Below are 11126 nucleotides of genomic sequence, written 5' to 3'. Positions count from 1 at the left end.
TGTGCTGAATACTGTAGGCAATTGTAATGCAATGATAAGTATTTATGTAACTAAACATATGTAAATGCAAGAATGGTATAGTAAAAATAAGATATAAAACATTAAAAAATGGTACACTGATATACGACACTTACCATGAATTGAGGTTACTGGACTGGAAATTGCTCTAGTGAGTCAGTGAGTGGGGAGTGAATAGGAAGGCCTAGGACATTCCTATATGTTACTGTAGACTCGATAAGCACTCTACACAGGCTATACTAAGTTTATTAAACTACTTTATTTCTTCAACAATAGATTAACCTGAGGTTACTATAATTTTTTATATTATAAAATTTTTAATTTTTAAAACTTTTTGACTTTTGTAATAACACTTATCTTAAAACACAAATGTATTGTATAGCTGTATGAAACAATTTTCTTCCTTGTATCTTTATTTTTTATTTTGTTATTTTAAAAATTATTATTTATTTTTATTTTTAAACAATTTTGTTAGAAACTAAGACAATAATACACACTTTAGTTTAGGCCTACACAAGGTCAGGATGATCAATATCATTGTCTTCTACCTCTACATCTTGTCCCACTAGAAGATATACAGGGCAATAACACACATGAAGTTGTCATCTTCTATGATGATAATGCCTTCTTCTGGGATACCTCCTGAAGGATACTCCTGGAGTTCTTTTACAGTAAACTTTTTTTTAATAAATAGAAGAAATACTCTCTAAAATAATGATAAAATGTATAGTATAGTAAATACATAAACCAGTAACACAGTCGTTTGTTATCACTATCAAGTATTATGCACTATATATAATTTTATGTGCTATACATTTATACCAGCAGTCCCCAAACTTTTTGGCACCAGGGACCAATTTAGTGGAAGAAAATTTTTCCATGGATGGAGGTGGAGGTGGGGATTGGGGTGGAGGTGGGGATTTGGGTGGGGATGATTTCAGGATGAAACTGTTCCACCTCAGATCACCAGGTATTAGTTACATTCTCATAAGGAGTGCACAACCCAGATCCCTCATACACGCAGTTCACAATAGCATTCGTGCTTCCATGAGAATCTAATGCCACTGCTGATCTGATGGAAGAAGGGAGCTCAGGTGGTAATGCTCACCCTGCTGCTCACCTCCTGCTGTGCAGCCTAGTTTCTAACAGGCCACGAATGTATACCAGTCTGCAGCCCATGGCTTGGGGACCCCTGTTTTATATAATTGGCAGTGAACAGCATCATCACGAACTGGTGAGCAATGCATCCATCTGTCATGTTACACTGGTTGCTTTGTCACTAGGTGATAGGAATTTTTCAGTTCCATTACAGTCTTATAGGACCACCATCATATGTACAACACATTGTTGACCAAAAAGTCATTATGTGGGACATAACTGTGACTATAAGTGTAGTATCCAGAATATATAACAAATTCTTACAACTCCACAATAAAAAGACAAATAATCCAATTAAGAATTGGGCAAAGATATTGAACAGACATTTCTTCAAACAAGATATGCAAATAGTCAACAAGCACATGAGAAGATGATCAACATTATCACTTGTTAGAGAAATTCAGTCAAGATGACAATGAAATACCACTTTACAGTTTTTAGTGTACCTATAAGCAATATATTGTACAATGATAAGTACTGGCAAGGATGTAATGGTATCTGAACCCTCATACGTTAGCTGTGAGAATACTCAATGTTGCAACCATTTGAAAAATCTTGTTGCAATTCTTCAAAATGTTAAACTTAGAGTTATCATAGGCAATGTTCTGAATGTTATGTCCTTCAAAATGCATGTGTTGAAATCTAATCACCACTATGATGGCATTAGCAGGGAGTTGAGGAGGGGATTTTGGCTGGTCATGAGGGCTCAGTACTCATGAATGGGATTACTGACCTTATATAAGAAGCCCCAGGGTTCTTGCCCCTTTCACCATGCGAGGACTCATAGAAAAATCACTGTCTATGAACCAGGAAACAGGCTTTCACCAGATACCTAATGTGCCAGCACCTTGATGTTGGACTTCCTAGACTCCTGAACTGTGAGAAATAAATTTCTCTTGTTTATAAACTACTCGGTGAATGATATGTTGTTATAGCACCCCGAATGAACTAAGATACCACAGGACAAAGCAATTCCAGTGCTAGGTATATAAACTCAAGTGAAATGAAAACATATTTCCAAACAAAAACGTTTAGATAAATGTTTACAGCAGCATTGTTCATGTGAAGCAACAATGGAAGACAATACAAATATCTAGGAACTGATGAAGGAATGAATAAAATGTGGAATCTCTATACAACAAAATATTATTAAGGAAAAAAACAGAACCAAACCAAAACAAAACAAAATAAAAAATAGAATGAAGTTTTAATATATGCTAAAACATGAATGAACCTTGAAAACATCATTCTATATTAAAGAAACCTGACACACACAAAAAATCACATATTTATGATTGAATTTCTATGAAATGGCCAGAATATACAAACTTATAGAGAAAGAATGTAGATTAGTAGTTGTCTAGGGCTGAGGGTTGGGAGGAAGAGTGAGAGACTGCTAATGGGTACCTAGTTTGTTTTGGGGATGACAAATATTTTGAAATTAATTTATTATGATTATAACACAACTCTGTGAGTATACTAAAAATCATTTAACTATACCTTTAAATAGATGAACCATGTGATATAAGAATTATGTATCAATAAAACTGTTTAAAATACGTAAGTTAAAAGCAGAGTTTAATCACTTTTCTCTGAATTGCTACTCTACTCTTTATTAAGGGAAGCAATCTATGAAAGAGGCTAACACAAGAATGTCAAGGAGCCTGAAAAAGCCACAGTTTGAAAGGATACTCTAAAAGCTCTCATCCTAAAGTTTTTCCAGCTTGATAAAATAATATTTACTTTTAATAATGCATTACACTTCAGCTTCATGGTATGTAATGGAACAGCAAAGCCAGATCCTTGATATCCTTTGACTCTACATGATCCATGTTTGACCATGACCTTGCATCAATTTACATGGCTGGGATAATACATCCCATTCTGTCTCAATTATGTCAACTAGGCTTTACTGTGCTCATGACCTGAAGCTTCCAGGTTCTATTCTTATTCTTCTGTCTTTGCATGACACAAAAAATGTCAAGAAGCCTCAGATTTGCCTCTTCTGCTTGCTTTATCATATTAATATGATTTCATAAGTCTTTCTGCTGCTTAAATACATAGAGATAGAAATAATCCTTTTTCCATTTATGGTTTTGTGAAGTCTGTGACTAAGCAAATTTAGAAACTCAGTCATTTCAGTTCAAAATTTAGTCAAACCAGCTGCTTGGTCAATTAAAATCACCTAATGTCTTAGCGATATATAAACAGAGTCTAAGTGTGTTGAAACACTGAACATAGGCATCGTAAATCAGAATCTATTTTCCCTAAATGATAGCTTAATGTTTTCTAACTCCTGTATGATTTTGCTGACAGTCACATTAATTCTTTGTATAATGCTGCATCTTGTTTATGCACTTTTGCCAGCTGAATTTGCACTAGGCTCCACAACCATTAAATGTTGTAGATTTCTTAGCTATGGGGACAAAGAACTGGCGTTTGGAGATGCAAGGTCTAATTGCCAATATGTTTGCACATGATCTTACTTCCTTGCAGATAGTCTTTTGTTTTCATTTCTAGGCATCTGCAGGGATTGTATGCTTGTTTTATAGTAACTAAAATTTAGTTAAGATCAATACATTTTTTAAGCAATTTCATCGTAATTATCAAAATGTTTCTGAAAGGAAAGTAAACTGGTTACCTTAATTTCAAATATATCTTCTTTCATTAGATAGATTTAATTACTCCTATTGTGACTTTTGTTAAACTACAGGAAATCCAGAACTCTAAAGAGCTTCTTGCCTATTGTTTTAAATTAGGAAAATTATTGTTATTCATATTAAATTATTTGTATTCACTGAATACTCGAGAAAGAAAAAAATGAAATTCCAAGGGACGTAATTAGAACTATATTGTAGCGTTTGCCATCAGTTTGTGGTTGCAATGCTTCCTCATTGCAGACATCTGCAAATTCCCTGATCACTGCTTCTAATTCCCTCAGCATTTTAGTACCTTATTTGCTTTATTCTCTTAATGTTACTCTGGTTACAATTCTTGTTTATTTCAATATCCAATAGTTTTTTTGACCACATCCTGGTTTTTTTCTTTTCTTTTCTTTTCTTTTTTTTTTTTAAATTGAGACGGAGTCTTGCTCTGTCACCCAGGCGAATGCAATGGCACGATCTCAGCTCACTGCAACTGGTTTCTTGATGCTCTTTCCACCTGATCCCATTTGCCACACTTTAGTCTCCAGTACGATGGAGAAACCACAGACACTGTGAATATCAGTGGTACACCTTTTTCATCATCTTCATCTCAACAATCTACCCTCTGAAAACCATTACAGTATACTCCCTCTTCTGCCCAAACTACCACAATTCTTTGACCTCATCACTACATAAATTAAATGTCCTTGGATTCTACAAGCCTGTAGCTGTTCCTCACTCCTCTGTATCTTTCAATCCCTTCCTAACCAACTTAGTTTCTGTAGTCCAGCCTGTAGTCGACTAATTCCCTTGGATGTATTCTCAGCTCCCTTTGCTGCTCTCTCCTATGTATATATACCTCGTTAACCCACAAGCCTGGGTAAGTCAAATTATCTGTCTATTACATGCCCGTATTGTGACATCTGACTTGGGTGGGAAAAACACAAACCTTTACTGATCCTATGCTTCTAAAAGAATGTGACCGTTTACCTTGCATTTAAAGGTACTTAGAAATCCATCTACATTTCACTTCTCTAAAAATGTTCCCACACTTAAAGAAAACTATTTTATGCCTTTCCGTCACACTTCTAACATTCCATCTTTTTCCTCCATGCTCACCCTGTCTTGTAGTTCATTAAGAAAACAAAAGCCATTAGAAGAAAGCTTTCTCATGTTTCTTCCACTACAAATCACACTGTATTAACCCACTTGTATCTATAGCCACATGCTTGGTTTTTTTTAAAAATAATTTCTGCTTTTATTTTGGATTCAAGGCTGCATGTGCAGGTTTGTTACCTGGGGATATTGTGTGATACTGAGGTTTGGGGTACAAATGATCCCTTCATCCAGGTAGCTAGCTAGTACCCAACAGTGAGTTTTTCAACACTTGCCTCCCAACTCTCTCCCTGCTTTACTAGTCCCCAGTGTCTACTGTTGCCATCTTTATGTTCCTGAGTATCCAATGTTTAAATCCCTCTTATAAGTGAGAACATGAGGTATTTGGTTTTCTATTCCTGTGTTAATTCACTAAGGATAATGGCCTCCAGCTGTATTCATGTTACTACAAAGAACATAATTTCATTCTTTTTTATGGCTGCTTGTTCCATGGGGCATATGTACCACATTTCCTTTATCCAATCCACTATTGATGGGCACCTAAGTTGATTCAATGCCTCTGCTATTGTAGATAGTGCTGTGATAAACATATGAGTGCATGTGTCTTTTTGGTAGAGCAATTGATTTCCTTTTGGATATATACCCAGTAATGGGATTGCAGGGTTGAATGGTAGTTTTGTTTTAAGTTCTTTAAAAAAAAAAAAAAATTAGAGATGGAGGTTTACTCTGTTGCCCAGGTTGGGCAATCATAGCTCACTGCAGCCTTTAAATCTAGGACTCAAGTGATCCTCCTGCCTCAGCCTCCCAAGCAGCTAGGACTACAGGCACATGTCACCACACCCATTTTACATTTTAAGTTATCTGAGAAATCTCCAAACTGCTTTTCACAGCAGCTGAATTAATTCCCATTCTTACAGTGGCTGAATTGAATTAATTCACATTCTTATAAGCATTCCGTTTTTCTCTGCAGCCTCACCACCATCTGTTATTTTTTAACTTTTTAATATTAGCTATTCGCACTGGTATGAAATAGTATCTCATAGTGGTTGTGATTTACATTTCTCTGATGATTAGTGATGTTCAGCACTTTTTCATATGTTTTTTGGCTGCTTGTATTTTTTTTATTTTTGAGACAGAATTTTGCTCTTGTTGCCCAGGCTGGAGTGCAATGTTGCAATCTTGGCTCAATGCAACCTCCATCTCCCCGATTAAAGTGATTCTCCTGCCTCAGCCTCCCAAGTAGCTGGGATTACAGGCATTCGCCACCACACCTGGCTAATTTTGTATTTTTAGTAGAGATAGGGTTTCTCCATGTTAGTAAGGCTGGTTTCGAACTCCCGACCTCAGGTGATTCCCCCGCCTTCGCCTCCCAAAGTACTGGGATTACAAGCGTGAGCCACTGCACCCATGTCTTCTTTTGAGAAGGGTCTGTTCTATCTTTTGCCCACTTTTTAATGGTGTTATTTGTTTTTTGCTGTTGAATAGTTTAAGTTCCTTAAACTATTCTGAATATCAGACCTTTGTCAGATACACAGTTTGCAAATATTTTCTCTCATTCTGTAGATTGTCTGTTTAATGTGTTGATAGTTTCTTTTGTTGTGCAGAAGGTCTTTAGTGTAATTAGGTCTCACTCATCATTTTGTTGTTGTTGTAACAATTGCTTTTGAGGACTTAGCCATAAATTTATTTCCAAAGCCAATATCCAGAATGGAGTTTCCTAGATTTTCTCCTGGGATGCATATAATTTGAGGTCTTACATTCAAATCTTTAATCAATCTTGAGTTAATTTTTGTATATGATGAAAAGTAAGTGTTCAGTTTCATTATTTTACATATGAGTAGCCAGCTAACCCAGCACCATTTATTGAATATGGAGTCCTTTTCCTGTAGCCTCTTTCTGTCAACTTTGTCAAAGATGAGATGGCTTTGGGTGAAGATTAATTTCTGCTACATTGTTATGTGTGTGTGTTTTTGTACCAGTATCATGCTGTTTTGATTACTGTCACTTTATAGTATAGTTTGAAGTCAGGGAATGTGATGTCTCTGTCTGTGTTCATTTTGACTGGGATTGCTTTGGCTATTCAGGCTCATTTTTGGTTGCTGCTTGTATGTCTTCTCTTGAGAAGTGTCTGTTCATATATTTTGCCCACCTTTTAATGGGGTTATTTGCTTTTTGGTTCCATATAAATTTTAGAATAGTGTTTTCTAATTCTATGAAAATATGATGTACATAGTTTGATAAGAATAACATTAAATTTATAGATTGCTTTCCAATTGCAGTCTACAGATTCAATTCTATTCCTATAAAAATATGAATACTCTCTCTCTGTTTGGGTATTATGGCTATCTTAATGGTATTTATTCTTTCAATTCATGAGCATGGAATGTTTTTCCATTTGTCTGAGATGTGGAAAAAGCTTTCAGTAAAATCTAAAAAGCTTTCACGATAAAAACCCTTAACAAACTAGGTATCAAAGGAGCATACTTCAGACTAAAAAGAGCAATTTATGACAAACCCACAGGCAACATCATATTGAATGAGCAAAAGCTTGAACAATTAATTCCCCTTGAGAACTGGCATAAGACAAGAATGCCCACTATCACCACTCCTATTCAATGTAGTAGTGGAAGGCCTAGCCAGAGCAATGAGGCAAGACTACAAAATAAAATGTATCCAAATAGGAAAAGAAGAAGTAAAACTCTCTCTTCACTGATGATATGATTCTATATTTAGAAAACTCTAAAGATTCCATCGGGGGCTTGAATTTGGTAAACATTTTGAATACAGTCAACGTATAAAAATCAGTGGCCGAGTGCAGTGGCTCACGCCTGTAATCCCAGCACTTTGAGAAGCTGAGGGGGGTGGATCATGAGTCAAGAGTTGGAGACCAGCCTGGCCAATATAGTGAAACCCTGTCTCTACTAGGGGTAAATTCAAATATTAGCTGGGTGTGGTGGCTCATGCCTATAGTCCCAGCTACTCAGGAGGCTGAGGCAGAAGAATTGCTTGAACCCCGGAGGCGGAGGTTGCAGTAAGCCGAGATCGTGCCACTGCATTCCAGCCTAGGTGACAGAGTGAGACTACTTCTCAAAAAAAAAAAAAAAAAAAAAAGAAAAGAAAAAGAAATCAGTAGCATTTCTATACTATACCTCAATAATGTTCAAGCTGACAGCTGTCAAGAACACAATCTCGTTTAAAATAGCCACAAAAATAACTACAAAAGCATCTAACTAAAGAGGTGAAAGATCTCTACAAAGAGAACTACAAAACATTGCTGAAAGAAGTCATAGATGCCATGTGATTGTTACTTTGGACATTTGTTCTCCTAACGATGGTCAAGCCTTCTACTTATGCACTAAACTCTAACCCATCTTGTCTATGCAAGATTTTGCCTCTGCAATTATCCTCTCCTTATCTTTCTATCACAAAAAGTTGTCTTCCTATCTGATCAATCCAATCAACATGCAAATATAGTGCAATATCTTCTGCCTGTTAAGAATTCCATTTGGCATCTCTGCACACATTTTTGTCTGACTGACATCCTTTTCTGTGCTCAGTGCTCAGTGTGTGGTATAATGAAAGCATGAAATTAATAAAGCCTGATTTAATTTCTGGTTTTCTACCTTTTAGCTATATTATCTTCATCAAGGCACTCAAATCTTTGAGCCTCAATTTATTAATCTATTAAATGGAATTAATGTTACCTCTAAAGAGATCAAAGCAATTTTGAGGTATTGTCTTAAAGCACTCGAAGCACTTAAATGTGTAACGTTTATTGTTTGCCATAAATCTATGAGATAGGTTCCATTATCATCCCTAATTTATGGAAGAGGATATCAAGGAACTAAGTGGTTAAGTTGTGTAAAATATTACATTAAGTAAAGCACAAAACTATCATGCTGGAACTTAGACATAGTGTAGAAAATCAGGCTTTCCTCTAGTGGAAAATGCTGTTATAGTTCCACCAAAATTCATTCTGTTCTTTCTTTAAACATTAATAGAATTGCAGCAGGCACAAATCTGCCCAAGACCTTACATTTCCTAGCTTTCATTACAGCTAGATATGGCTAAATTCTTACCAATGAAATATGTGTGGAAGTAATATGTGCTACCTTTGGTAATCATCCTTAAGATAGTGGACAATATCTTCTTTTTCATTTTCTATCCTTCCTTCCAATCGACCAGTACCCAAAAATGGCAGCTATTCAGCTTCAGCTGTATGACCATAATGCTGTAGGGCAGGAGTCAGTAAACTATGGTACATGGGTCAAATATATTTCATCTCCTGTTTTTGAATATAAAATTTTATTGAAACAGAGGCACATCCATGTGTTTACCTATTGCCCATAGCCACTTTTCCACCAAGAAAGCAGACCTGTCATTGTTGACATAATTGCTACACGGTTCACGGTTCATTTTTCCTTTTTAATTTCTTAGTATTTAAAATTTTGAGATTTTACAACCACTTACTTTTAAAATTTATTGTATTCCATAATTTTTAAGTCAATTTAGACTATGGGAATATGAGATATCCTCCCTACCACCACGAGTGACACCTCTTAACATACTCATTTTATTTTCTTATTGAAAAACTTGCTTTACTGTGCATGAGAAGAACCTATCACCACTGCTTGGGACACCAGCATTCTCAGTCATCGTCATGAGTTCTCAGTGGGATGACCTGGCTCTGGCCTTCTCCCACATATCTCAGTTGCTCTATTTGACATCGCCCACTATCTAGTGTCAGTGATGACACTAAAGCATAAACCAGCACAGCAGCAGGGGCAGTGGCATGGAAGAATCCTATTTCAAGCTGGATTACTGCTATGCTCCACTGCTTTGCTGGGGGAATTTTAGTCTATGTACTGCTTACAGAACATCCATTGAGATTTCTTACAAACAACACTGACATATTACTGACATCTTCCACCTGACATATTTTTTTGCCCAAGATTATTCATTTCTACCTGTTGAACTCCTGGCTGAGAGAATGAAGAAAGTGACTAGAATTTGGAAAATAGCAGTTAAAGTCAAACGTGCTAATAGATAATATGAAAAATGAGGCTGGATTCTCATGATAGCTATTGGATGGGCATGAGGTGCAGGTCCTACCATTATCACGAATTTTGAGTAGTTCGTAAAAGGAAACAGAAGGTAATGGATGGTTGAAGATGTCTTACCCTTCCTAGATAACCATGCTGGGGTCAGTTATCCTCATATTCCAGCACACCAAGCATCTGGCAATATCAAAGCATAATCTGATGTTCCTTTATAACATCTTTATTGTGGTCACAAAGATAGCCATAATGATTACAGAGACTTCTAGCATGACATTTGTTTCTTTTGAGGATACATTGAGATGGATACTGTTTGGCTGGCAACAATAGTTTTCATGTGAAAAGAAAAGCAAAACAAAATTACCTTTCAATGACCGTGGTTCATTGGCCTCAAATCTTATAGCTGATGCTTCACATAATGTTAAAAAGAAACGTAGTAAGAAGCCTGAGTAAATTTACTTGATGATCTCTGGGAGGCAAAATAATAATAATAATAGTCTCTCAGACTGTGATTATATTTTATGTAAATAATATGAAATACACATTATATATAAGGAGTGAAGATGACAGAAAAAAAGACACCTTTTTTTTCTATTTCAGGGAGACTACTCCTTTCTGGATTGTAAATTTTGAGTGTTTTGAGTGTATCATATGAATTCATTTTTCTGATGTTAAAAAAAATCTGTTGTACTTCTTTGAATAGTTTTACATTGATAAAAGAAGGCTAGTTTTTAAGAAAAAATTAGAAAAAGTAAATCTACCATTGCAAAGTAACAAAAATTTCAAACTTGAAAAAATTAGGTATTTTTATACATTAAAAAATCAGTTGGCTCTTTAGTTCAGCAGAATTAAGCTTTTGCTTTGCTTTGCCATAATTCCTAGGCATAGAGAACAATTCCTGTATTATTTTGAACACTCAAAAGAGTAAATTTTTTGAAAACACTTTATATTATAAATAAAAATAAATTGATAAATTTTATTTCAGATAATAAACACTGTACTTTTGCCCAGATTAAACGGAAAAGTCTTAAAATTTTATTTAATTTTTGTCTATCAATACTTTTCAGTGAGAACAGAAAGGTAGTATAAATCTCAATCTGAAATCTATCTCATGCCCTTGTTTATAAAACTA

At 35.5% G+C, this 11126-nt stretch overlaps 1 pseudogene; it reads left to right on the top strand.

Moving 5' to 3' along the window:
• Window positions 1-9597: 9597 nt before the first annotated feature.
• Window positions 9598-10447, top strand: LOC134758019 (trimeric intracellular cation channel type B-like; annotated as a pseudogene).
• Window positions 10448-11126: the final 679 nt, after the last annotated feature.

Source organism: Gorilla gorilla, chromosome 2, assembly GCF_029281585.2.
Source record: "Gorilla gorilla gorilla isolate KB3781 chromosome 2, NHGRI_mGorGor1-v2.1_pri, whole genome shotgun sequence".
Classification (NCBI taxonomy): Eukaryota; Metazoa; Chordata; class Mammalia; order Primates; family Hominidae; genus Gorilla; species Gorilla gorilla.
Note: the sequence above shows the minus strand (reverse complement) of the source record. Positions and strands in the feature narration are given on the sequence as shown.